Genomic DNA, 22,661 nt, shown 5'->3' on the forward strand with positions numbered 1-22,661 from the left:
GCGCTCTATCTCCTTGCCTTCCCCTGGGTTCACCCCTGGAGCTTCCTCCATGCCCCTTTGCTACTTCACTCCTCTAGATCTCTTGTCAGACTCCCTAGCTCAGGGCACAACTCCAGGGCTTCTTTATCCCCCTGGATCTCCTCCTTGTCCCAGGCCAACTCCCTTTCTCTCCAAGGAACAACTGCAGACATCCTGCCTCCCAGCAGCTCGTTCCTGCATGGGCTTCCTGGCTTGATAATGCTCGCCCAGCTCCTCCCACAGCTGGGCTTCACCTGCCATTAGGCCCTATCAAGCCCTGGTTTCCCTCCAGGTGCAGCATCGAAGGTTAATTGGCCCCTCCCAGCCCACATTAACCCACTCAGGGCTTGTGTGGGGTGGACACCCCATCACACCCACATACCCAGTGCAATTTTCTTGAGCTCAAAGTCCTTACAAGAAAGAGAAGCATGGCTAACCCCCTTTTGCAGATGGGGAAACTGAGGCACGGAGGAGTCATGTGATTTGCTCAGGGTCACCCAGCTGGTCAGTGGTAGGCATGGAAATAGACAGCAGGCTCCCAGCTCCCCAGCCACTGCCTCCCAGGATATAAACACCAAGTTAGTGAAGAAAATGATAGAGGCCAGGATTGTCAAAGGGCCTCACGGGGGCCAGCTGAAATTCCAGGGGAGCTGGGCCTCTATATCCCTCTCAAAGCCCTTTGAAAATCCAACCCTAAGAGAGGGGATATTATGTCAATGTTTGGGTTTGTTTGTTTGTTTGTTTTTTGCATGTGTTTATTCTCCTTGACATGAGACAGGAGAGATTCTCTTGCCGTGAGCACCCTGACTGTGCTATGAACTAAGGTGAATGGAGCGTTAACTAACAGAGATACATGTGTGATTAATTCAAAAGTTGACGTGGGAACATGGAGGTTTTTGGGGGGGTTTCCCCAAGGTCAGACTGGCAGAGCCTGGGGGGTTTTCGCCTTCCTCTGCAGTGCAGGGCAGGGGTCACTTGCTGGCTTGAACTAGTGTAAATGGTGGATTGTCTGTCACTTGAGGTCTTTAAATCAAGATTTGAGGACTTCAGTAACTCAGCCAGAGGTTGGGGGTCTATTCCAGGAGTGGGTGGGGTGAGGTTCTGTGGCCTGCGATGTGCAGGAGGGCAAACCAGATGATCATGATGGTCCCTACTAGCCTTAAAGTTAACGTGATCTCCAGAGGGAAGACAGAAGCAGCATCCAGCAGAGCCCCTCTCAGCTGCAAGGGGTGCTGCAGGAGGCGATGGTGACCTGCTGTACAGCCTGGATCCATTTCATTTGAAACACATTAATTTCACTGACGCTCTGCTTAGGACAAAAATATTTAAAAAAACAAACAGAAAAACAAACCAACCCAAAAGGCTGCTTCATTCTGTGCTCATTAAAACCATTCCTGTTAGCAAAGCTCCTTCTAAAAAGAACTCTCTCCAATGAGCCTTGCAGTGTCTGTGAGTGTACCGAGACCGACAGGAGGACACACTGGTCATTACAACTTCGCATGTCTTAATGAGCACTCAGAGAAGGGCTCAGCCCAACACAGGGCTGGGACCAGCCTGGAGAGCTGACAACTCTCTCGAGGAATTACGGGCCAGCAGCACAAACAAAGTTACTCGTTGCTTTAATGGGTCCCGCCGCGGGCCATCAGAATGGCAACACTGCTGGGAAATGCCAGTCTCGGTGGCAGTCTCATGGGGGCTGATTAGAACAGAAAGTCAGAGGCATTGATTAAAGTTAGACAAAGGAAGGGACAGGCCTGTTCCTATGCAGATAGCCCCGATGGGCAAAGCCAAAGCAGTCAAGCCGTTCATTCCCAGTGCCTGTGACAGGTGATCCCCCCCTTCGTAAATTCCATCAGACCCTCAGGTAGTAAGGGAATGTGAGGGGCTTGCTGTGGGGTGGGGGGGGCTGCAGTGAAACAGACATGTAAACAAACCTCAGTTTCCCACGAGGTTAGCAAAGGCGTCACGGCCCAGGGGCACTGAGCAAATGGCAATTCCGGGTTTCTAGGCCTCAGTGACTGACGGGCATTGCTGTCCTGCCCGCAACCCCTACCTCTGCTGATGTCCTCAGTCCTAACCCACAGCCCCCTTTTCCCCCACCCTGTTCCATCTCTGGGCTCACACACACACAGCTGTGCTGCTGCCCCTCCATCCCGACCCGCAGCCCCCTGCGGTCCCAGCCCTGACTCCCTGATAGCTCTGCTGAGGGATCTCAGCCCTGACTGACAATACCCCTGTTGTGCCCATCCTAACGCTGCCCATACATCACAGCAAGGAGCTGTCATTGCTGCCCTGCCCCAAACACACAGCGCTGACAGTTCCCGTCCGTCCTGACCCTCTGCGATCCAAGTCCACCCCCCACCAGAGCTCTGTCAATGCACCACAGTTGTGACCGGCAGCTCTCCTCCTGCACTGCTCCTGCCCTGTCTGCAGCACGCAGGCGAAGGAGCCTGGCCCAGGCCCTGCGTCCTCAGAGCTCTGGTATTTCTGTGGAGTTCTGAGCTCCGGCAGCCCCTGCCAGGCCAGGCCCAGGCCAGAACTGAGCTGTCTCCATGCCTCACAAAGCAGCTTGCACTTCTCCCCCCTCACCCACCCACTCTCACAGAACAAGTGTCCTTCCTTCCAAGAGGGCGCAGAAGGGAAATACGCATCCCGCCCCACACCCGAACGAGAGAAGAGGACAGCAGGGATGCATGCACCCGCACCCACACACTGAGCAGGCCTCATTCCCTCCAGCAGGGGACAACAACAAAACACACACATACAAATACACAGCAGATCCCACAGCCTCACACACACATACTGTCCCAGATCCACAGGATCTGTGGTGCGCCCCCAGCTTTGGAACAGTTCCTTGGAGGATCCCCTTCGATGGGCCAGACCCCCAAAGGGTCTCTCTCTCCCTTCAGGGGAGGCCACGGGGCCTCACCACCTCCTGGACTGACCCTCTGGGGCTCCAGCCCCCCTGCTTCATCCCGTGAACTCTGTCCAGCGGAGCCAGACTCCTGAGACAGATGTGTCCACTGTGCAGGGTCCCGGGCGCCTCCCCCAGGATTCGCGGTGACATTCGGGCAGCGTGTGCAAAACAGCTGGCTTTTTCATTCACGTGGACTCAGCCTAGGAAGCTCTTAGGTTAGCACAGAGAAATGAAGGTGAAAACATCGTCCGTTCTGGTCAGCCCAGGGCCCCGCCCAGCCGCAGTGAACCCAATGTCCAGGCTGTGTCTGTCAAACCTCTGTAGTCAGTTCCCAGGAGAGAGAGCATCTGGAAGCCACCTCTGACCCCCCAGCTCACCCCTTCCCAGTCCTCCGTTCTCCAGCTGGCAGGTGGGTGTCTTGGCTCAGCTACCCTGCGAGAAGGGGGGAAATCCAGGCAGCCCTGGCATTGTCTCGCTGGCCCCCTTGTTCATCTGGGTCAGTTTCAACCAGTTCCTTAACGACTCTTCGTGCCACCCAGACAGGGAGCTGACACGCACACTCCTCTGTCTTTTAGCATTTCCTGAAAACACACGGAGTCCTTTTCCCCGCACTGGGTAACCACGTGCCATAGAGGGGAAACCGAGGCACATAGTGAGGTTGTAAAAATATTACCAAAAATTCCCCCTTCCTCACATATACACATACAATATATCACCAAAAATGTTAAACTTCTGTTACAGTTCTGGGTCTTCATAGTGTGAATCAGAATTCACCTTCCGTGACTTAAGTGGGGCTAATGCATTGGGGCACCTGAGACCCTGATTTGTCTCCAGAGGTCAGTTTCTAACCTTGGTCTCACTGGCGTAAGTTTGGAGAAGAAGAATAATTCATAAGAATAGTTTTCAGAGTAACAGCCATGTTAGAACGCCACTAGCCGTCACCTTCAGCCCCCAACTAAAACCCCTCCAACGCATTATTAAGGATCTACAACCTATCCTGAAGGATGACCCAACACTCTCACAAATCTTGGGAGACAGGCCAGTCCTTGCCTACAGACAGCCCCCCAACCTGAAGCAAATACTCACCAACAACCACATACCACACAACAGAACCACCAACCCAGGAACCTATCCTTGCAACAAAGCCCGTTGCCAACTGTGCCCACATGTCTATTCAGGGGACACCATCACAGGGCCTAACAACATCAGCCACACTATCAGAGGCTCGTTCACCTGCACATCCACCAATGTGATATATGCCATCATGTGCCAGCAATGCCCCTCTGCCATTTACATTGGTCAAACTGGACAGTCTCTACGTAAAAGAATAAATGGACACAAATCAGATGTCAAGAATTATAACATTCATAAACCAGTCGGAGAACACTTCAATCTCTCTGGTCACGCAATCACAGACTTGAAGGTCGCTATCTTACAACAAAAAAACTTCAAATCCAGACTCCAGTGAGAAACTGCTGAATTGGAATTCATTTGCAAATTGGATACTATTAATTTAGGCTTAACTAGAGACTGGGAGTGGCTAAGTCATTATGCAAGGTAGCCTATTTCCCCTTGTTTTTTTCTACCTCCCCCCCACCCCCCGACGTTCTGGTTAAACTTGGATTTATGCTGGAAATGGCCCACCTTGATTTTCATACACATTGTAAAGAGAGTGGTCACTTTGGATGGGCTATTACCAGCAGGAGAGTGAGTTTGTGTGTGTGTGGGGGGGAGGGTGAGAAAACCTGGATTTGTGCTGGAAATGGCCCAACTTGATGATCACTTTAGATAAGCTATTACCAGCAGGAGAGTGGGGTGGGAGGAGGTATTGTTTCATGGTCTCTGTGTATATATAATGTCTTCTGCAGTTTCCACAGTATGCATCCGATGAAGTGAGCTGTAGCTCACGAAAGCTCATGCTCAAATAAATTGGTTAGTCTCTAAGGTGCCACAAGTACTCCTTTTCTTTTTAAGAATAGTTTGGAGCACGTGATGGGGATCCAGAGACCTTAGCTTTAATATAGGAGCTGGCCCTGACTTTCTTTGCGACCTCAGCCAAATCACTTAGGCAAAAGTTTTCAAACTCAGGTGCCTAAAGTTAGCCAGCAAAAATCCCTACTAATCAAGGTTGCCAGACTTGTAGGTTTGTTGGGCACCTGCATTTCTCAGTGACCTGTCTGGGAGCCAGGGCTGCCCAGCAATCCTGAAAAACACACCCAGACTAAAACAGAGACGTTAAGACTAAGATTTTCAAACTGCTGAAGGGATTTGGATGCCCAATTTCTCTTCATTTCTACGGGAGTTAGGCATCTAACTTCCTTAAGCACTTGTGAAAATTCCACAAAGCACCTAAATACCTTTAAAAACCTGTCCCTCTGGATACTAGGATTAGATGCTTTTGAAAGTGTGACCCATCTCCTCTCTGTGCTTCAGTTTCGCCAGATGGGGCTGAGGTCTACGGTTGGGCCAGATGAGAGCGAAGTTTGGCACTTTGAAAGCAGCTTTATAGAAGCTAGATGTCCAAATCCCATTGAAATTCAGTCGGATTTAGGTGCCTAATTCCAGCCTAATTATTATTATTAATTTTAGGTCCCCCCATTTGAAAATGTTGGCCACAAATCAATCTTTCTAAAGCTGTTCATTTGGGAAAAGCAGAGGTTGCAATTTTCATTGAGGAGCAGGACGCTTAATGCTAAACAATTCTTTTGAACAGCCACGGATCGGTTTCGCCAGGAGACTCATAGGTTCCCAGCTGTTCCAAGGCCGGAAGGGACCTCTGTGATATAGTCTGTTCTGGGCATAGCACAGGCCAGAGACCCTCACCCACGGACCCCAGCGTGGCGGTGATGGCTGAGCGTGTGTTGGAGGCATTGGACTGGCCCTAGGAACTCCCAGCTCAGTTCCTGGCTTTGCCCCAGACGCCCTGTGTGGCACTGAGCGCATCGCGTAGGTTGATGTTTTCAAACTAAATGTGATGGGAATTGTGTGTCCAAATCACCTGGTCAGGATTGGAAAATATCAACCTTAAACTCTGGCTCCAGCTGAGGATCTGGCCCACAATCAGCCGTCACTCCATTGGAGTCGCTGGGCAGATCCCCAGGTGGTGTGACCCGGCCGTAGCTCCACTGGACTCATCTCATCCCTGCGTGTGCTCAGACACGACAGTGCTCAGAGGCATTTACCTACCTAGATAGACAGTGGGGGCAAAACCTGTCCCCACTGAGATCAAAGGCCAACCTCCCATTGGCCGTCTCACCAGGATTGGGGCCTACGTGCGTTCCCTGCTGGTGACTCAATACAAAGGCAAATCTCAGTGGGTGCCTGGGGCGCTGCGATCCCATCCACAGTCCAAGCGCCCCAACCAGCCCTTGCTGCTCAGGAGTTTTGACTGACAAATGGGAAGCATTTGGAAGCGAACCAGTAAAGAGAAAAGATGGAGAATACAGCAGATCTCCATGAAATTCTGGCTGCTTCATGCGGTCGCCAGAGAGCAGCAAAGGATAAGGAATGAGAGGGAAGCAGCATTATAGGGACTGGACGGGAGGGGATGACTCACTGGTCTCTTCTGGCCTTGGAAACTATGGGACCATCTCATCTTCCCTCGTGTGTAACACAGGCCCTAGCACTGGTCCCATTTTGGGCTGTATTAACAGGAGGGTCGTACGTAAGACGCGGGAGGTAACTGTCCTGCTCTACTCGGCCCTGGCAAGGCCGCAGCTGGAGTACTGTGTCCGGTTCTTGGCACCACACTGAAGGAAAGATGTGGACACATTGGAGAGAGTCCAGAGGAGAGCAGCAAAAATGACCAAAGAGTTAGAAAACCTGACCTGCGAGGAAAGGTTAAAATACTGGGCATGTTTCGCCTTGAGACCAGAAGACTGAGGGGGACCCGACAACAGGCTTCCAATAAGCGAAGGGCTGTTCTGAAGAGGACGGTGATCCATTTTTCTCCATTGCCACTGAAGGGAGGAGAAGCAGCAATGGGCTTAATCTGCAGCAAGGGAGATTCAGGTTAGATATTAGGAAAAACTCTCTTTCAGGGTAATCGAGCTCTGGAACAGGCTTCCAAGGGAGGTTGTGGAATCCCCGTCATTGGAGGTTTTTAAAACCAGGTTGGACAAACACCTGTCAGGGATGGTCTAGGTTTACTCTCGCTGACTCAAAGATTAAAGGATTTATTCCAAGAGGAGGTGTGAAATATACATTTGATAAGTGAAGTTTCTTGCTCAAAACTATTTCTGCTGCAGTAACTGACCAAGATGTTACCCATCATGTATCTACCCCAGGTATTATACCGCACCCAGCACTGTCATGTCTGACTCCCAAGTATTTTTCGAGTTATCCTCATAGCACAACTGGAAGTGGGAATATCATCATCATCCTCATCCCTATTTTTCAAAGGGGAAACTGAGGCACAAAGCAATGAAGAGACTTACCCAAGATCACGCTATGATTCAGTGACAGAGCTGACAATCGAACTCAGCACCCATGTTCCCCAATCCAGGGCATCACTGGGATGCTCTCTGCAGGCCAGTCTTAGATATCGCACCCCATCAATATTTCGAGGACCACACTGTATTAAGTTTATGTATCATTGTGGGCCAGGAATTGTACATAACTCCATAGGAAAGGGCTATACCAGCTCCTCCAGGAACCAAAAATACCAGGGGAGGGGTGAGTAAAGCAAAGCAACTCACCATCTATGTCTACGCTGCACCCTACGCCCGGACTCTGACTCGTGTCTGAGCCCAAGGCCCCCTTCTGCGTGCACGCAGGTCAATCTGACTCAGTGCAGGAAGCACTCAGGGTCCCAGGATGCTGCTCGGGGGATGGGTCAGAGCCCAACTCCCACTGAGACTCGGGTCCAAGCCCTGTCACTGTGCAGTGTGGACGTGGGTCAAGCCGCAGACCCGAGTCAGAAGGTCTGCACAGTGCAGTATGGACATGTTAGCACAGCTAACCCAGACCCAGCATTGTAAACCCAGGCTTCCAATGCAGCGTGGACACTCAAGCACAGGCTTGGAAACACCGAGTCCACAAGCCTCGGTTTACAATGCAGTGTAGACACCCCACCGCAGACTGATCTGCTCCACAGAAGTTCCACGCCCTCATGGGGGTTCGCACACATTGGGTCAAGCTGGCTTTTCCAGAAACGAGGAAACAAAGAAAGGACTTTTGCTCTGAAAGGATGAGCTTGAACTGACTCGGACCCATCGACGGACAGGACCTTCTGGGCTGGCGGAAGCGTTGGAAAGACTCTGACCTGCTGGGGCCCCATAAGACTGACGGGTGACTCCTGCTATGTTCAGTGTGTTTACATCGGTTTCTCTGTGATGCTTTTACCACAGTAGAAGCCAGAAGTCCTGAGTCCCAGTCCCACCTACTCAACCCACTAGGCCACATTTGCCTCCAGGAACCAAAACAGAACCCGGGAACGCCATGGGCCAGTCCCCTGCTCTAGTCGCTAGCATGCCAAGCCCAGCCAGAGCCAAGGAGAGGACCTAGGAGCCAGGACCAGATGGGAACGGATGGGGCATTACAGGCTGGAGGGTTCATACATTAATGGGTGTGCTACAGTACGTGAGGCTGTTTATGGTCACATACGTGTGAGTACAGATGGTCGTATGCTTTTATTTTGTTATTCTGTGTGTGGATTTTCTATCTATCTATCTATCTATCTATCTATTTATCGGCTCAGAAATACAGACTGGGTCTGCTTCAAAGTCCACTGGAGTCAGCTGGAAGTTGGGATATCCAAAGGCGCCGAAGGGAGCTAGGCAATCAGCTGCTACCAACGGAGTTTATCTAAAGACCACTGGAAAGACTCACTCCGGCTGGAGTTTTCAATGGGAGCTGGTTCCCCAGCTGTCTCTGAAAGAGCCTTTCCTCTGACTTCAGTGGGTTTGGAACAGGATAGTAGGTTGGGATTTTCAATTTGCAAAAGCCTCGTAATATGGGCTGAAATACTGTGCCCGTTGGAGTCGAAGACAAAACCGCCTTTGATTTCAATGGACCAGGGTGTCACTGCTGGTATTGAAGTTCCACTATTCACAGCGGGAAGTGAGAATTAAGATCTCTGAATTCCGTCTGGCCTTTGGGGAAATCTCCGTCCCAGGGCAGCATTCCTTCAGGCCTTAAGGCAATTAATCCATTACCTGGTATCTTAATCCTTCCCTGGAGTTGCTGCGCAATGTGGCTGTAAATTGAATTTGCTGAGTTGCCTTCTCAGACACGGAAAGGCTGAAATAGGGACACCACCCAGCACAGAGTCATATGCTGAAAGCTGTTCAAAGGAGGTCAGTGCTGGCTAACATGAAGTGGGAAAACTGTTTGCTTCTTCCGTATGTTCCTGCAGTTTCTTGATAAAAATAGCACTTTCTTTCCAGAGAATTAACCAGCTGAGGTCTTTCATCGTTTGCTTGAGTCCCAGGATGTCCTGAGAAGGGCCCGGTGCTGCCCAGGATGGACACAGCGTGAGCATTAACCATCAAGATGGACGGTCAGGTTTTGAAGCATTTCTTCCTGTGGTAGAGAATTCAGCAGCTGGTGAATGGGGAGGGATTCACAACACGCAGCACGGGGCAAGCTTCCTCCATCTGCTGCCTGATTCCACCTTTCAGCCTTCACCGCGGAATTGCATTTGCCAACACAGCATTGTTCAGCTGGAAAATGACTGACCAGCTCTAGTCTGGACCTAGGCAAAGAGGAAATGAAGAATTAAGCCAATCACTGTGCTCATGTTTGGGTTCAGGATTGTCCAGCGAAGAGAAAACCGCCATTACGACAAAGTGAGGTTGTGTTTGGACAAGCAAAGATCCTGTTGGTCTTGCTGGCTGTTCAGTAGCTGAACTCCGTGCAGATGGGACTAGGTTGACACTGGATGGCTCATGCAGGGTGAGGTCAGTGCAGCCACCTCTGGGGTGGGGGCCGGAGGCTGTTTACAGAGGGACCCCTCAGTCATTTGTAAAAAGCGAAGAGATGTGCGACATTGATGCAGACGATCCCGAGGACTCCCCCACAATGCAGAGAGGAGGCGGCGGCTGTGAGCAGCGTGGGGGTTACTCAACAGTGGGTCAAAGTGGGGTGGAGCCGGGGGGGCAGCCATCGCTCCTCTTCAGCCAGCGAGAGGCAGATGCATCCAAACTGGTGGCAGAGATGGGATCCCAGCTGGGGGTTTGCTCCGGGCTGGGCACAGGCCGCCCAGGTGGGTCTGCACCCAGTGTCCCCTGCTGGCCCTCGGGCTCCCAGTTGGACGCCCAGGGTAGTCTGGGGAGTGGGTGCAGGGATCCTGGAGGGGGCTCAGAGCCCGAAGATGGCAGGGCCAACGCTGCAGCCCAGCAGGGCGTTGGCGGCTTCCAGGCACTCACTCAGCCGGGCCCCTGAAATGAGAGGGGGGCACTGGAGAGACACCAGCCCGGGGAACGAGGGGAGGGCCTGGGGGCAAAGGGAACAGAGCTCACAGCACGTGGGGGACTGGCGTGGGGGTTGGGAAGCTGGGAAGTAAAGGTGCTGGGGGGCGGGTCATGGAAACCCCAGAAGGGTGCTGGGATTGGGATGGGGAGAGGCTGGGGACGGGGGCTCTCGAGGGCTGGGCTGTGGGGCCCTGGGGGGCAGGAATCTCAGGAATGGGGACCCATGGGGCACAGGCTCTCAGAGCCCTGAAGGGGGCTAGGCTATAGGACATGGGGGGCAGGCTCATGGCTCTGGGCCGTGAGGATGGAGGTTCTTGGGGCCCAGTCTCAGGGGCCCCATGGGGCAGGGACTCTCAGGGTCGAGACCTTGGACACTGTCCCTGCCCCCCACCCCCCAGGCACCCTCTCACCTGCTCAGTCCTGCACCTAGACTACAGCCTTGGCCTCCAGCAGCTCGACTCATCACGCTACCCCATGGCCCAGTCGTGCAGCCAGACCATGGCCAGCACCGTGGCCCAGATGCTGGGGGTCACGTCCTGTGGGGGGCAGGATAGAGACAGCCTGAGTCAGCGCCCAGCCTGGCCCCCTCCCCTGACCTCCAGCCCTCACCCAGCCCTCCCCCTTCCCTAGGGACCCCCTACTCCATCCCCCCACCCCGACTCGGAGGGTTCCTATAGCCCCCGCTCCAGCACCGTGGACCCTCTACCCAGATGCCCAGTGCCATGTCCAGGGAGTAGAGAGATGGCCTGAGACAGGGCCCAACTTGGGCGCCTCCATTTGGCCCTGGGCCCCCTCGATCCAATGCTCTGACCCCGTTAGGGGGTTCCCAGCCCCCCAAATCTGGGCCCGTCTCGCCCACTGGGCTCCAGGTTCAGGGGTCCTTTAATTCAGTCACCCTCAGACTCCCCCCCCGAATGGGTCGCCACCAATCTCATCTGGGAGCAGAGAACAGGCCCAATCAATGGCACCTGCCCCAGATCTCTCCCCTCTCCTCTGCACCCCTGCTCACCTCACTGAGTATCCTCCCCCGGCGTCGGTCTTGCTCACCCCCAGCACAGCAGCCAGCCAGGGGTCCAGGTTCCACGAGACGTCGGCATTTTGCAGAGACACCAGCCTCAGCAAGGGAGACTCCTCCGGTGCCCGCTCTGGGGAGAGACACAGGGAGATGGGGCTGGCACAGGGTTGTGGGTACAGAACAGCGACATGGCCTGTCCAGGCTGGGGGACAGACAACAGCCTTAACGGTCACACTCTGTGTGGCCTTAACTCTGTCCCTCCATGGGTGTCCTTAACCTGCTCTTCTGCACCCTTAACCCCACCACAGTCATCCTTAACTCTGCCCCTTCTTGCACCCATGGGATGACAATTAACTTTCAATCCGAGATGTGCACCCAACTCCCTGTGACTGTTCCTGCCCAGGCATTAATTCCACAACCCCACGGTGTTTCTCAAACACAGTCTGACCCCGGGACTATCCCCCACTACAACCTGCGATACAGACCTACGTCCGCAGAGAGACACAAGAGTCTAAAGGGGTAGCGGGGGATGGGATGTTACAGAGTCTATATGATAGTATAGCCATGCATGGGCCAGGGTTACGGGGCAGAATTAAAGTGATCTGGGCTACAGTCACTTTGTATTTCCAGACTCTCCAAATGCAGGTTTTAAGATAACTTTAAAATTTCTGCCTTTCGTGGGTTTCTTCGTTTATAAACCAGAAGGTGCCAAGAAAGACTTTTGCCCCTGAACTCGCCTGTACAAACCTCCAAGCTCAGACCCAGCTTCACAAGGTTTTTTTGCCTGGGAATTTCCCTCTGGGTTTATTTCAGAGAAAACTGCTCAGAGACATTCCTGTTATGAAAAACTACTGATCCCCGCCCCACACACACACCCTGAGCTCACTGACACAAACTCACACCCCAAATTCCACCTTCACAGAGTTTTTTGCCTGGGGGTTTCCTTATTTTTTTAGTCATTTTCTTTCGAGATAATTTGCTTCACAACACTAAAAAAAACAGCCAAGAATTCCCCCTCCCTCAGCGACACAAAGGTTTTTCACCCAGGAATTTCCTTCGTTTTCTATGTCGTTTTTAAAGACTGGCACAGCTCCGTGACCTTCAGGGCACATGGGTCTCTAACCCGATGAAGCGTCACCCTGGCGTTGGCCCACCCCCGGAGTCCTGACTCCCAGCCCCCTTCACCGTTCTGGGGTGCCGTCTCCGGTGGGGCCCCCTGATTGCAGGACGGTCTGCCCTTGTGTTGGGCCCCCCGGCTGAGCTTTGGGAGGCCACGGAGCCAGGACAGGCGCTTGCGAGGGAGGAGATGGCCAGTGCTGGACTTTGGGAGCTGCAGGCATGCGGGGCAGAGGTACTCACGTGCCGCAGCCAAGTCACGGGACAAGCGCCCGAAGACGCTGCGCTGGTTCGGTTCGTCCAGGCGCACTCCGCTCGCCGGCCGCTCGCAGATGGGGGTCTATCGAGACGCAGTCTATCATCTCCGTATAGTCCATGATGAAATCGAAATTTAGCGAGTAGATGGACAGACACAGAGACAGACGGACACGCAAACAGACCCAGAGAAGCAAAGGGAGGGAAGAGAATTCCGCCCCCCCTCCAGACACTTAGAGCCAACGCACCGCTGGGACCCCTCCTCCATACCCCCCAGCCCCTTTCTCCGAGCTGGGACCCCCCCACACCCAGCCCCATCCTCCTCTCCCCGCAGCTCCATCACAGCCAGGATCTCCAGCTCTTGCCCCTTCCCCCCTGGCTGTGACCCCCAGATCCAGTCCACACAGCCCCATTCTTCTCCCACCAGCCAGGACCCCTCCTCCAGCCCCAAGGGATGCAGGGGTGGGTGCTGCACTTCATGGATGAGGGCAGGATGCCGGGGGGCGAGAGGCCCCTACTAGCCAGGTCTGCTCATGACAGCAATGTGCCCGCCCCTCCTGTCCCTGCATCTGTCCGGGACGGTCTGTCTGTCTGACTGGGTCTGTTTCTCTCTCTGCGTCTCTCCGTCCTGTCCCCGTCTGGGTCTGTCGGCTGATTCTCGGTCTCTGTCCCTGTCTGACTCTGGGTCTCCGCATGCCTGTCTACTTCTGTCCGTCTGTCTGGCACAGACCCCTCTCTTCCGGCTGGGGTGGGGGGCGGTGCTACAAACCCGTCTCACCATGCTAGTGCCCCTGCTCTCCCCATACCCCGGAGGTATGGGGATTGGGGTCGCCGTCACCCTGGAGCAGGGAGGGGGCAGCACAGCCCCCGGGAGTCAGGGGGGCAGGGAGAGGGGCAAAGGGACATTACCCCATAAACATGATGCCCCGCGCATGCCCCTTCTGGGTCCCCCCCCCTTACACTGGGATCCCCCTGTGCTGGGATCCCTCCCTGGCGCCAGGTTCCCCCCACCTCCTTGTACCGCCCCCAGTGCCAGGTTCCCCCTCTCACCTGAGTTCCCCCCACATGCTGGGTCCCCCACTGGCACCAGGAGCCCCAGCCCCTTTGGGGGTTACCTGCCAGCGGGACATCCCACCTCACCAGCTGCCCCCGCTCCATGTCCACCCCCACGTAGGTTGTGAGGGAGCAGACGACCCCCGAGCTCAGGCTGGCCTCCAGAGCCCGGCGCCCGTCCCCCTCCGACCCCGCGCCCACGGCCCCCTCCAGCTCCAGCAGCAGCGACTTGGCGGCCAGCCGGTGAACGGGCAGCCTGTGCCAGGGAGAGAGATTCACGGGGTCAGCCCTGGACGCCTGGGTTCCAGCCGCTACGGAGAGGGGAGCAGGGTCTAGCGGGATGGGGGTGGGTGGGTGCCAGGACTCCTGGGTTCTATCCTGGCCCCGGGAAGGGAGTGCGGTCTAGTGGTCACAGAAGGCGGGCTGGTCCCATCCTGTCTCTGTTCTGCTGGGGTGAGGACGTGGGGGGTCAGGACCCAGCTGCCTGGGGTGGGGGATGGGAGCCAGGGGAGCATTGCTGTCACCTGTCTCCATCCTGTGGCTGCAGGGAGAACTGCAGCGTCTCCTTGTAGGTCTGGTCCTGGATGCGGTACTGCAGGGTGATGCCCCCCATGGGAATGTCTGGGGGCTGTGGGGAAAGAAAGGTGGTCAGAGGTGGAATGCAAGGGGGGAGAAGATGCCCTGGGACCCCTCAGACCCAGCTTACAGAACAAAGGGGGCAAATACACCCAATGAACACCAGTTGGGAGGCTGGCTTAGTAAGCCCAATGGCCGTCATTAGGGTCCAGAGATAACAATCCCCATTGAGCTCAGTGGGGCTGGGGTAGCACAGAGACTTCCAGCCCAGTGGCTATCATTAGACGTCAGAATTATCGATCCCCACTGAGGTCTCGTTTACACTACATACTTTGGTAGAATTACATCGCTCAGGGGCATGAAAAATCCACACCCATGAGCAGCATAGTTACACTGACCTTAGCCCCCCGTGCAGACAGTGCTACATCGGCAGGAGAGCTTCTCCCGTCGGCTTAGAGCGTCTTCACCAGACGTGCTACAGCGGTGCAGCTCCACCGATGAAAACTTATAGTGTAGACCTGCCCTGAGATCAATGCAGCCAGGCTGGTACAGAGACCCGCAGCCCAATGGCCATTGTTAGGGGTCAGATTTATCAATTCCAACACAGATCAATGGGGCTGGGGTAACACAGAGAACCCTGGCCCAATGGCCATCGTTAGGGGTCAGAGTTAACAATCCCAACTGAAATCAATGAGGCTAGGGTAGCACAGAGACCTGCAGCCCAATGGCCATCATTAGGGGTTGGAGTGAACTCTCCCCATTCAGAACAATGGGGCTGGGGTAGCACAGGGAGCTCCAGCCAATGGCCATCGTTAGGGGCCAGAGTTATCGCCCAGGAGGGGACTGTGGGGCTCCTGCCTCAGTCACTGACCCTGAGCCCTGGGGGCACCCCAGTTTGGGGGACCTCGCTCTCCCACCTGGGGCTGCCCGCGGAGCTGGGCGTAGACAAGGCACCGCTGCCCAGCAAAGATCACCTCGGGGTCCCAGTGCAGCCCTCCGCCTGGATCCCAGGGGGCAGATCCCAGCTCAGTGAGATCCCGGTCACCGCCAGCTGCAGGGCCCACTTCAGAGACTGAGGCACCTGGCGGGGGACCGGCACAAACATGGTGGGCCAGGACTCCTGGGTCCTGTCCCCAGCTCTGGAGGGGAGTGGGGTCTAGTAGGCTAGAGTGGGGGAGCTGGGAGCCAGGATTGCTGGGTTCTCACCTTGGGCTGCACGCGGTCCTGGCCGGTGATGAACTCGGCGCAGCCCCCGACTACCCGAGCAATGTCTTTGATCAGAGCCGTGGAGGCCCCATCCCCGATGCCGAAGGAGAAGCACCTGGGGCGGGGGGGGGAGGGGGCAGAGACTGGAGGGGGAGGGGCAGAGCTGGTGGGGCCCATCCAGTGCTGGGCGGGGGCAGGGCAGTTGGAGGGGGGCCAGTAGGGCTGGCTGGACTGGGGGGGCTCCCCATGCTGGCGGGGCTGGGAGGCAGGGTGAGGCAAAGGGTTGGGCAGATGCTGGGCACTATGGTGGTGGGGGTCCACATGATGGCAATGCTAATGGGGGCAGGGCTGGGGGGGGTTAGGCACCCCCAGTTACCTGTGGGTCCTCTGCGATGATGTCCTGGGTGTTCTCTACCTCCCCGTCCGTAAACACGAACAGCTGAGCGGGGGAGAGACGCTGTCAGAGCCGGGGACCCCAACCCCCTCAGAGACACCCCCTCCCTGTTGGGAACGGGAGCAGCCCCCTGGAGAGTCTGCCCCACTGACCTTCCCAGAGACCCCCAGCCCCATCCCTCCCCTCCCAGAGATCTCCCCTGAGGGGCTGACAGATGGGGACTGCTGACCTCCCCTATCTCTGTGACCCCCAACCCCGAGGCATGACCCCAACCCATCACCTGTTCACCGGCCCCTGGAGACAAGAACCCACCGACTGCTGTGGGCACTTTTCCAGGAGCTCCCTCCTGACCCCCCCACCAGTGACCTCCCTGCCCCTCCCGGCTGCAGGGCACCCCCCAGAGCTGGGCACAGCACAAAGCGCTGCCCCTCCCAGCTCTATACAGAGGAACCTCCCCTCCCCCCCGGTTGCTACCTGCCACGCCCTGCTCACACCCCCAGGGGCAGTGGCCCCCCATCTGGCCCAGAGCCCCAGGCCCATTCTGAGCAACCCCTTGGCCCCGCTCGGCTGCCCCCCAGGGCCCCCAGCCCCTCTCCGATCCCTTCTCCCAGGGTCTCCCCCTTGAACAGCCTCCGAGGGGAGCGGGGCGGGGGGGAGGGAGGGCTGGCAAGGAGGCGCCTGTAATGGCGTATGGCCCACAGCGACAGCTGGGAGCAAACACCCCATGGGCGGCAGCGGGGCACTGGGAGTGGGGGGGCGCTCAGAGTTACTGCAGAGAATCCTTCCCAGGGGGCTGGCTGGGGGGGTCTCGCACCCATCCTCCGGGCAAGCTGACTCCCACATGTGGGGTGGGGAAGGGATTTTCCCCTGGCTCAGACTGGCAGAGACCCGAGGGGGTTGGTCTCCCTCAGCAGCCTGGGGCACTCACTGGTTTGAACCGGAGCAACTGGGGGGAGTCGCTGTGACCTGACGCCTGTAACTCAGGGTTTGGGGGTGCCGGTGACTCAGCCTGAGGGGTGGGGCTGTCCCCGGGGGGAGCGAGGGGCTGAGCAGTGTCACGGGGGGCGGGGGGGGCGGGCGAGGAGCTGGGGCCTGATGAAATGATCAGGACGGTCCCTTCTGTCCTGAAAGTCTGTGAGTCTGTCCCCGCAGGCCCGCATCCCTCTCTGAACCCCGCCCCCCGTCATTCCTCGGCCCCACAATCACTCTCCAGGCCCGCCCCAGGATGCCCCTCCGGCTGGCCCCGGCACCCCGGTACCTGGCGTGGGTGCCCGTCCCGGCAGGGGCTGCGGTAAACGGCTCGTAGAGGCTCCAAGATCTCGGTGCCCCCCAGGTGAGCCTGGAGCAGCTGGAGGCGCTGCAGGGACTCAGCCTTGGTCTGCTGGGTATTCTCCACGCTCTGCCTGCGGGGGGCGCCGACAGGTCTGGGGCTGGGACAGCCGGAGCCAGGGACACCCTGCCCCCAGCCAGCCCTGCCCCCTCACCCACCGACACTCCTGTCCCCTAACCAGCCCTGCCCCCTAACCAGCCCTGTCCCCAACCCACCGACACCCCCTGCCCCCAACAAACAGACACACCCTGACCCCTAACCAAGAGACACCCTCTGTCAGCTAACCAGCCTTGCCCCCTAACCCAGCCAGCCCCCTCCCTGCCCTTCGGACTCACGGGTAGAACGACTCGAACTCAGACCCAAAGCCATAGATGTTGAAATAACAGCCCAGGGGCAAACTCTTCAACAGCAGGACCAGGGTCTCCTGGGGACAGACAGACGGATGGAGAGTCAGCCCCACGGGCCCAGCCAGCCTGGCTTGCTCCCCCGACATGGCCCCACGGGCCCATCTAGTGCAGCCTCCCGCCTGGCCGTCCCTTGGTGCTGCTGATGCGCTGGCGGGACAGGTCTCTGCGTCCATGGGGCAGGCCGTGCTGCCGGAGCGGCCCAGCAGGAGGACGAACTCCCCGGCTGGCTCTGGGCCGGCACCACCTCGGGCACTCTGGGCAGCAGGGTCATCATCACGGCCGGGTCGCCCATCAGGGAGCCTGCGGGGAGATGGGGGCCAGCCCCCTAATAGGGTGGGCATGGGGTCGAGACGCTGTGAGCCACCCCCTCAGAGCCCCATGACTGTCCCCAGAGACCCACCCCCACTGCTCTGTCCCTCCCCCACCCCCTCTCCCCTTAAATCCCCACCACCCCCATACCCAGCCCCCCAGTGCCTGCTCTCCCATACCCAGTTCTCCCCCATGCCTCCCAAACCTGCAGTGCTCCCCAGTGCCCGCCTGCTCCCAGACACCTCGCCGTGCCAACGCCAGCTCTGCCAAGATCCCCCGCTCCTGTCCTCCCACCCTCGCCTGCCTCCAGATTCCCCCAGCACCCACCTACAGCAGCCCTAGGACTCCCCATTCCCCCATCATCCCCCTCATTGCACCATGCCCCCCCCGATCCTATGTCACCGCTCAGCACCTACCTCACCCTCCCCAGATCCCCACCCCATGGATCCCCCTCTGCGCCCCCGCCCAGGGGTAGTAGGGTTCAGGATCCCCTCCCGCACCTGGCTCGGCTCCGGGCAACCCGGCCTCCAGCACCGCGCTGGGTTTGGGTGGCTCCGTGTAATACACCAGCAGCTCCAACTCCCTGTCCCACGGGGGGGGCTGGGCCAGCGACACCTGGGGGGCGACAGACACACAGTCACCTCCACACGGTTCCAGGGGGGGGCAAGGTCCCGCTGGCTCTCGCGCCCGGCTCGGCACCCCCCAATGGAGACGGGGTGAGGGGCAGACCCTGGGAACGCTGGCTGGGCCCCCCCGGGTTAGGTGGAGAGAAGAGAAGGAAAAACAATCCCAAAGGCCAACGTGGGAACTTGGCTTTTCCTGGTGAAAAATTGCAAAAGTTTGACATTTTGGGGGAGTCTAAATCTTTCCAATTTGGGGGTGACATTTTCCTGGTCCCCTCACCTCCATTTACTTCCACTGAGAAACAAGAAGAGGGAAAATCCCAGACACTAAAGACTTACAGAGCCCAGCAACTGCCAGGGATTTCATCGCCAAACTGGCAGATTTCAGCCTGTCCAGATTTTCCCCAGAGAAATTGGGAAATTCCCCAGATCCGTTGCTGTCACTCGATCCCCCACCCCCTCAATCACCCAAAGAGTCTGGCCCATGCTCTCCCTTTCGGGACCCACCCCTGCCCTACACCACATCTCTCACCCCCTGGGACCTTCCCCCCACCCACAGCCCCGTTCCCTGGAACCCACCCCTCAGCCCAGAACCCTCCCCCTGCCCCACCCCCAGCACCCTCCTCCCAGCAGGGATGGCTGGGACCCAGGTGTCCAGGTGAGCCCTTACCTGGGCAGTGGTTAGGTTCCCGGCTGTATAGCTCAGGGGGGCGAGGGGGCAGTTGGAGAGCACGTGGTCGATGCCGTGGGGCGACTGCAGCATGGCGCTTCGGCTCAGGGTGTAGGGCAGCTCCCCCTGGAGGACCCGTGGGACCTCCTGGGTGATGTTCTCCCCATCCCACCCTGCAGAGAGAGACACAGGGGTGAGGGCCAGGGGGCTGGGAGAATGGGGGGAAGATGGGGGGGTTGAGTTATTGGGGGGGTATTGGGCTTGGATATCAGGGGATTTCGGGATGGCTGGGGTGGGTCATATACCCTGGGACGGGGACTGCAGACCCGGGGGGGGGGGGCACTTACCGCAGGGAACACAGTAGTGGCCTATGGGGCATTATGGGGGCTATATGGGTCTTTCACTGTGGGGTACGTAGAAGGGGCTATGGAGGTTTCAGGGGGTACAGGCTGGGAGGTCACTCACAGTGGGGTGTGTAGCTGGGGTTCTGGGGGCTATGTGGTACAGGGAGATATGCGGGACCTAGGGCACCTAAAGGTCTGGTCTCAACATGGGGCATGTAAAAGGGGTGCAGCATGGCTGGAAGCACACAGCTGGGGTACAGGAGGGTCTCACCATGGGGCGTGTGCGGGGGGGGGCGGGGGTCTGTTGGTGTCACAGTGATGGGGGTAGGGGATCTGTGGGTCTCACCGGAGGGCGCGGAGTGGGGACAGGGGGATCGTGGGTCTCACAGTGGGGCATGTAGCAGAGGCGCAGGGGGATCTGTGGGTCTCACTGTGGGGCGTGTAGCGAGGGTGTAGCATGGTCGGCAGCACGTAGCGGGTGGCCCCGTCCCCGTACAGCTCCTGTGCCTGCCGGGAGAGACAGGGTCACCCCGAGATCCCTGTCCCCCGAGATCCCCTGCCCCCCCCGACCAGCACATCCCTGTACAGCTCATGCACCTGCTGGGAGAGATGGGGTTACCCCGAGATCCCCCCAGCCCGGTCCCCTCCTCTCTCCCCCCCAGGACCCCCACCCCCAGCACCTGTCTCTTCTCCTGGAGCTGGGCCGGGATGCAGGCCCCCCGCAGCCGGGCCTGGAAGGCGTCGACAGCCGCCTCAGCGTCCACGGGGCATTTGAACACGGCCTCCACGGGCCCCGGCTCCTCGTTCCTGCAGAGCAGCTGGCAGCCCACGTCCGCCACAAAGCCTCGGATCAACACCGACACCGACCTGCGGTGCAGGGGCACTGGGGGGAGGGGGACATCAGCCACAGGCCCCCCACGGGCACTGGGGGGAGGAGCCACGTCAGCCATGGGGCCACCCTCCCCCTCACGGCACCGTCCCCCGCAGCCCTGACTCACCCGGCTCCTTGGAGCTGGTCAGGAGGCTGCAACTCATTATCTCGGCTCCGGGGATCTGTGTGAGGAGAAGGTCGGGGGGTGAGATACGGGGTTCCCATGGAAACTGATCGGCACAGGGTGCCCTGACACCCCCACACACACACACACTTGGCGATGGCTCTGAGACCCCAGCCCCACCCCTCTGCTCAGCCAGGTCCTGTGGCAGGGAGTCCCACAGGCCCAAGCTCCTGAGATCAGAGTCATGGCTCTGCCCCAACTGCACCAGCCCCCGCAGGGAGGGGCAGGCAGGGACTGGGGTGCAGCTGGGAGTTGGAGGATGGAGAGAGAAACATAGGGGGATGTATGGGGATGGATGGACAGATGGAAGGAAGGAGAGGTGCAGGGGTCAGACGGACAGATGGAATGAAGGGGGATGGGGGACTCGTGCGTTAGAACGAGGGGGCTGGGAGCCAGGACTGCTGGGTTTTATCCCCAGCCCCTGGGGGGGGGGCCCTGGAACAGTGACAGGGGTTGCAGAGGACTCGGCTCGGTCACTGGGGGGTTGTTAACCCGGCTAGGCCCTTCTCCCCACTGTCGCCCTGCAGAGAAGCAGAGGTTTGTGGAGCAGGCTCCAGCTCCTGGCCGTTCTTGGCAGGGACACGGCCCTGCTATTTACTCAGCTTTCACCCCAGACTGGAGCAGTCGCCATAGACCCCCCCCACCCCAATGGGGGTGAAATGCAGCCCTTGGCCGTGCCCAGGGGCTCCCGGCGTTCTTGCTCCACGCCCCCGAGCCGTTCAGCCTGGGCCTTGGATTTGCTGCCTTACGACGGGGTAAGAGGGCGGCAGCCGGTTGATTTCTCCCGCAGCAGAAATCTGGCTCTGAGGCGCGCAGGGAGTCTCTGCGGAGGAGTGGGGAGCTGAGGGTGGGATGGGGGCGAGGAACGCCAGAGCTGCCGTGAGCGAGAGGGGCTCCCAACCCCACTCTCCGAGCCTCGTTTCTGCTGGCCACCACTCCAGCCCCCTGGAGAATTCCCAGCTGGAAGGTGGGACGGGGAGACTGGGATCACCTTGGGGGCGGCCGGGGGCGGGGGCGGGGAACGTAGGCAGATTTCTAGACAAACCTCCTGCCCGGCTTCACACATGGCCCAGGATGGAGAATCCACCCAAGCCCCCGGGGAGTTGGGCCAGCAGCTAATTCCCCCCCCTCCCCCCCGACAGGTGAGCCTCCCTCCTCGCCTGAATTCATCTGCCTGCAACTCCCAGCCACAGGACAGGCCACGTCCCCCCCGCAGGTATTTACCGCCTCTCTGGGCTGCGCTCCCTAGGCTGGGAAAGGGCTGAGGCCAGGGCAGGGCTCCAGCGGGGCGCGGGGCGGGTCGGTTGGTCCCGGCACTGAACTCTGATGCCTAATTCCCCGCCCGGAGAAAGGGAGTCGGCGTGAAACTTCGGCCGATTCACAGGCGGCGGCTCCTGCTGCAGCAGCTGCTTCTTGGGGGGCGAGGGAGCCGCAGGGCGGGGTGGGCGGGGGTGGGGAGCTCCGACCCCTCATGGGACCCAGCGGACCCCAGGAGCCTGTGGGGAGCAGGTCAGGGCCGGTGCCCCCCGGTGCAAAAGGGGAGAGCTGAGATTTGTGTCGTCACACCGGCCGGGCGCCACGGGGATGGCCCCTGGGAAACCCACGCAGGGAGAAGCGCGGGAAGGGGGGGGTGGATGGGGAGGGGGAGGAGCAGAAACGTTTCGGGGTCACCTCCCTCCAAACACCCCCAAACCCGCCCGGCACGCAGGGCCCCGCAGCCAGGGCGGGGAGACTCTGCAGGGGCGAAGCCCTGAGTCGGGGGATGGGCCCAGACCAGGGGAAGGGGGGCCCTGGACACGCAGGGGAAGGGGGGGCTGGGGCCAGGCCCCCCAGGGGAGGGGGCTCGACTGGGGCCCGATCCGCACCCCCGGTACCTTCTCGCTCAGTCTCTGAGCCAGGCTGGGAGGGAAAGTGTCCCCGCGAGCCCCGCCCCCCGCCAGGGAGCGTCTGCAAACGCCTCA

General features: G+C 58.4%; 1 pseudogene across 1 annotated transcript; it reads right to left on the reverse strand.

Moving 5' to 3' along the window:
* Positions 1-7,094: 7,094 nt before the first annotated feature.
* LOC311530836 (von Willebrand factor A domain-containing protein 5A-like) lies at positions 7,095-22,315 on the reverse strand (annotated as a pseudogene). Its single transcript, XR_014714577.1, has 15 exons — positions 21,925-22,315; positions 20,326-20,698; positions 20,077-20,152; positions 19,302-19,474; positions 18,509-18,623; positions 17,628-17,999; positions 17,221-17,365; positions 15,945-16,007; positions 15,280-15,443; positions 14,311-14,414; positions 13,849-14,042; positions 12,722-12,840; positions 11,357-11,492; positions 10,758-10,883; positions 7,095-10,314 (listed from the first exon to the last, which is right to left on the reverse strand). The product of XR_014714577.1 is annotated as a von Willebrand factor A domain-containing protein 5A-like (transcript).
* Between the last annotated feature and the right edge of the window lie 346 nt (positions 22,316-22,661).

The sequence above is a fragment of the Lepidochelys olivacea genome (genome assembly GCF_965140295.1).
Source record: "Lepidochelys olivacea isolate rLepOli2 genome assembly, chromosome: 14".
Lineage (NCBI taxonomy): Eukaryota > Metazoa > Chordata > Testudines > Cheloniidae > Lepidochelys > Lepidochelys olivacea.